Source organism: Mus caroli, chromosome 6 (genome assembly GCF_900094665.2).
Source record: "Mus caroli chromosome 6, CAROLI_EIJ_v1.1, whole genome shotgun sequence".
NCBI lineage: Eukaryota > Metazoa > Chordata > Mammalia > Rodentia > Muridae > Mus > Mus caroli.
The window spans coordinates 126,520,174-126,526,173 of record NC_034575.1 but is presented as its reverse complement, the minus strand read 5'-3'; positions in this window follow the sequence as shown (position 1 = coordinate 126,526,173).

Below are 6,000 nucleotides of genomic sequence, written 5' to 3'. Positions count from 1 at the left end.
GGGAGTGGGTGGGTAGGGGAGTGGGGGGGGGTATGGGGGACTTTTGGGATAGCATTGGAAATGTAAATGAGGAAAATACCTAATAAAAAATATATTAAAAAGAGAGAGAAATGCATCCAAAAAAGTGTATGTCATTGGCAGACAAGGATCCCGGTGTGTCAGGTATTATCTTCCCTGTGGTTTTGTTGAATCCATTTTCTTGGGTGCAGTAAAAACTGGTATCAATAATTTTTCCAGGTAGGCAGTCCAGGCTACCAGTGGTTCTGCTCTGCTAGGTCCCTAAATGGAGCCTTCTTCACATAGTTCATGACAGAAATGTAAATATTAAATATTACCCTGTAGACAGAATTCTGATGGAGGATTTGAATTTTTAGGAGAGGAAAAGCATTCCCTAACTGCTCTAGAATTTTGCACACTTGAGAATTACAATCATGTGGCACTCGTAACTGATCCACACCTGAGACTTCTTGAACGTAAGGACCTCACAGTTAAGAGATGTTGGACTTCTAATGAGCTGAATTGTTAAAAACTGTGGGAACTTTAAAGTTAGACAGAGTACATTTTATGTTATAACATAGTCCTTAAACTACCTGGACAATTAATGGAAAAGTGTGGCTTAAAGTGTTTGAGTCTCAAGGTGCAAAAGGGTGGATTGTGATGGTGAGTGCTAATTGTTAACTCTACAGAATCTAGAATAACATGACAGATCGGCCATTGGACATGCTTCTTACTTTAATGGCATTAATTGAAATTGTGTGGCCCACCTACTGTGGGTGATGCCATTTCTGACTGGAATCCTGGACTGTATGTATGGAGAAAGGGAATGGAATGGCAATATGCACTCATTGATGTCTGATTCCTAAAGGTGGGTATAGTGTGACCAATTACTTCCAGCTCCTGCTGTAGTGACTTTTCTATGCACTGCAAGCTACACTAAGTTCTTACCCACTTAACTTTCTTTTGTCGTGTTATTTTAGCACAATAACAGGAAAAGGAATTAATATAATATCAAGATAGTGTCCTCTGGATTCTAGGGCACAGATGACCAGGATGTTTGCAGTGAGATGGTATCATCTATGTATAACAGAGAGTTACATTTATGAACTCTCAACAAATGGTCTCCAAAGGAGATGTGGGACATTTCAGAAAGCTCCAACCTTAAGTGAAGATGAACAGACAACTGATAAAAGAATGAGAATCATCCTTTGCTGATGAGTTCTCTAATAGGTTATCTAATGTGATCAGCTCTAAACATATAAACCATGAGCAACACTAAGTGGATTCATTAGGATATATCTATATATAGATATGTATATATACATGTATTTATGTATATAACAGTAACAATTAAAGGTCATGAATTGGGAAAAAGTTGAGGGTAGGGAGGAGAGGGGATAGGGAGAATGCAAAATTCTCAAAAAAAAATTAAAGTAAATGTTAAAAATGAAGAAAAAAAAACTACCAAACTCATAAAGGAAACCAGAACCCTGATGCCAAAACTAGACATGGGCATAGCAAAAAATAAAAGTATACACTGAGTTTTCTAATAAACATAGATTAAATAACTCAACAGCCTTTTTGCAAACTGAATTCAATAACACACTTTAAAAGATATACAACATGATCATATTAGAGTGATCTCAGTGATGCAAGGATAACTAGGTATATACAAAACAAAATGTAACAGAGTGCACAAACAGTCTTTAAGAGAGAAATCTCATGACTGTCACTAATAGATGGGCAAAAGGGTTTTTAACAAAGGTCAATATTCCCTAATAATGATAGCCTCGGGGAGAGACAGAAACAGAGATACAGAGAGAGGCAGACAGAGACAGAGACAGAACAGAAACAACATACAAGAAATATACTCAGCATAATAATGACCTATAGCCAACATTATACTAGATGGTGAAAAACTGAAAGAATTTTACTTAACGTTAGGAGACAAGATTGTCCTTTCAACTATTATTTAACATGGCACTTGGAATCTTAACCATAAAGAGAAAATGAATACATATTTCTACAAATTGTCTTTCTGCAATATGCCACACATATTCAACAACTTGCCGCTGATTTTTCTCTTCTTTCTTATGTATTTCATTTTGCTCAGATACTCAAGTTTCTGCCCTTTTTTAATCTTTCATCAATTCAAACATAGTTCTGGAAAGATTGAGAATTTTCACTTAGCCACACATGTGTTAGTTTCATTTCTAAGCAAGTGTCCAGTTACTGCCTTTGATAACAGCCAGTTTTAGATTCACAGTTTGATGTGAGCATCCTGCCTGCCTCTATCTTTCTCACCTCAAAGGGCACATTAGCTTCAGTGGTGCACACAGGAAGAACTGATGTGCCAGGAGGTTGGTGGCCAAGAAAACCATCAGTTAAATCTTGGTGGTTAATCTCAACTAATAGGAGAGATTTGTAGTTTGCTGTGTTGATGGTTTTTCTCAAGTGACTTGATCCCAGGCATTTCACTTCACAAAGCATAGCACCTTGTCCTTACAATAACCATACATGGACTTAGACAGTCAAGTTACTACTTATCCACAAATTCCTTTATGGTATATTAAATTCCTATGAAAGGATGTCTTCTGATGGCTATACTGCATCCTTTAGCAATTCCACAAACCAAGAGTAATGCTACCCAAATGTTCTGTCATGTCTCCCACATAATGGTTGTAGAATGACCTTGTACTCAGTACTGAAAAATGGGGGAATTTTCTTAAACATGATGATTCTTTATTCAATTAATATTTTAACTCGCCACCCAGGACTCACCTTATGCTCCTCTTTAGGATTCCTTGCCAGGGCTGGAGAGAAGTCTCAATAGATAAAGTGCTTACTGTGTAATCTGAGGATTGGAGCTCATATCCAGCATCTACATTCACAAGTTGGGTGACCTAGCAAAGTCACACTATCTCTAAGAGATTCAATGCTCTCTTTTGCCCTCTATACACATTCACAAACACATGTGCATACTCATACTGACAGGTGTAAATAAAATCTATAAAAAAATTGAAATATTCTTTTCCACACTGTCTTGTTTAGGATGCTTATAATACAACACCATAGGCACAGCAGCTTGTCCTCAGCTTCCCGAAGGTGTTTATTTTGAAATTTTTCTCTTTATCAGTGTATTTAACTGACTGGCTCAGGCTGTACATTACTTATCCTGAGCTTTTGTCCCCGCCAGCAAGAACACACTCAGGACAACTGGAATCTTCTGCGGCAAAGCCTTATTGCTTACTTCTCAGGAAGATCCCGACCCCAGAAAATGGAGTCCCTTATATAGCACTCAGCCATGACGTTTCAGCACCTGATGTGGCGTGACAGCTCTTGATTCGTTGCTCGCCCATCACACCACTATTACACCCCGAGAATGGGCAGTGACTAGGAGTGAGTTCACTCTCGCACTTGCGCACAAGGCTTGTTTACTAGTTAGTCACAGCGGAGGCCAGCACGATCTTATAATGGTGATTGCTTGCGGCACGCGCACGGCTCTCCACAGCGATTGCTCGCTGCACGGCTTTCCACAATTACTGTTCAAAGTAAATGCATGGCCCTAAGAAAGTTGTGCATGGAAATACCCTCAGGCGTGCAGATAAAAGCCAGCTGTCGTTCCTTAGAGTCATACTCTGGACAACTTGGAGCCCCTATAACAAAAGCAGCCTGGCCATCAGCATCACTAGGGCAAGGCATGGGGCACAAAGCATAGACACACAATAATACTTTAGTAAGGAGCATCAACTGATGTGTGGCCTAATAAACACTTGCATCCAGATTTGACTGTGCTGCATGGAATGAGGTCTACTGAACAGCATGCTTGATGAAGCAGCAAGGTTCAGAGCTGCCACAGGTCTGTATAGAATCCCAATATGTGGTCCTGGAGTAGGAGCCCTTATACAACATTTCTTATCTCTTCAAACTCATAAAACTCAAGCCGTTACTGTCCACAGCTCAGGAACAATCCCTGATAAAGATAAACTCTGCTCCTGTCTGAAGTCCTGGGGAATCACGGGGTTAGTATGACCTACAGATAGTCTGAAGGAACAGAATTCTTAATGAAAGGTATGTTAAATTGGTAGACATGGTTTGAAGTTTCACCACCTGTGGGGGTTTCTGCCACCTTCACACACTGAGGCTGAGGGCTTAGCATCCAATAATGCTGAGCTCCAGATTCGCAGTTGTGGATCAGATCCAACTCCCTTGCTGGAGTCGCTTCCTCACAAATGCCCTCCTATTTTTTGTCTATTCACATGACTGCCTCTTGTCTGTATGCTTCTGCTTTTTATCTTGCCTGTCTCTGCTCTCTTATCAATTTCTCTTAGTTAAAATAGCTTTGCTGTTAGAAAGAAAAAATTATTTCATGAGAGGTGTGACCACCACTTACCTGTGGGTATTTAGGATGAAGTTAGGAATTGGGCTGGTATAGAAAGCAACAATACTATGGACTCTTTAACAACCATGAACTCACTAGCCTTGGGACAGCATCTGGCTCCTTTTCCAGTACTAGGTCTGACTTCTGTCCTCTTGAGTAGGCCTTACATCTAATTATATAGCTGTTAGTTACTGCCAAGATGTAAATGCCACAGTTGCACCCTTAGGGATATTGTACCATCTTGGTCATTGTTGTGGTTCATACTTCAGGGAACATTGAAGAAGAGAGGTTAGGAAGACTGGAGAACCAGAGGACCTGCAGAGCTGCTGTGAGATTAGAGAAGTGACATAAAACTTCAGTCATGATGTCTCACAACTATGTCTACCTACACAGGACTCATACAAGTACAACGTATATAGACACTGCTGACATGGAAGAGGGAAATCTCATGGTATTCCACCATAGACAAGAACTACAGAAAACTAAGAAGTGCTGATATTTGGGGGAAATAGTCTTCTTTGGAATGAGCCCGCTAATTCGTTATCAAATACCAAGTGGTCAGTCCTGAAATCAAATACACACATGTAACACTAAAGAAATTGATCAAGTTGTAATTATATATTTATTTGTGTGTGTGTGTGTATTCATATACCATGTATATTAGACAGCTATGTAGATACATAGATAAATATATAAATAGATAACATTTAAAGAATAACAATTAAAGAAGCACTTAAAGATCAAAAGGAAAAAAAACATGAATTTTAGAGAGAGTAAAAGGGGATGTGGAGAATGGGAGATGATAAAGTAAAGAAGGGGGAAGAGGAAATGATGTGATTATAACTTAATTTAAATTTTAAAATAAAATGGCTTTTAAACATGATGCTTTAAAATTCTATGTGTATGAGTGTTTTCTCTGCATGTTATGTGTGTATGTGCCCCATGTAGATAGGTACATGATGTGTGAGGAGACCAGAACAGGGTGACAGTTACCCCCCAGTCCCCCAGTGAAATGCAGTTATGTGCTCCACCAGGTGGGTGTTGGGAATTAAGCCAAAGTCTTCTGCAAAAGCAGCAAGTGCTCTCATTTGCTGAGCCATCTCTCCAGCATAATAAAATAGCAAATAATAAAAATGATATCACCAACTATTGTTTCTTCAATTATGGCTTCCTAGATCTTGGCTATGTACTTAATACATATTTAAGATTTTCCTACAACAAAATCCAGAGTGTTAATTAGCATTGAACCAAATATCTAAAGCATGCTAGGAACAGTTGACAGCTTTATGAATATTCAGAAACTTTTTATTTTCTCACCAATATTTCACAATGCTTTCATTATTAGTTTAACTATACAATTAACAAGATAGTTGTTGCTACTAGTCTTTCATCTTTAACAACATATTAGCACTTGAAAATTAGTGTTACACTGTTAGGCTAACACTAGTCCTATTAAATGACTATTAAATTATTTTTATTTTCTATGTATATAAACATATTTATTTTCATATGAATGCATCTAGCATATATGTGTGTATGTTTCTGTGTATGGTCAAGAAAAATAGTTGCCATGGTTCCCACCTACACATTGCAGCAGACTTGATTCCAGTAAAATGCCCAAA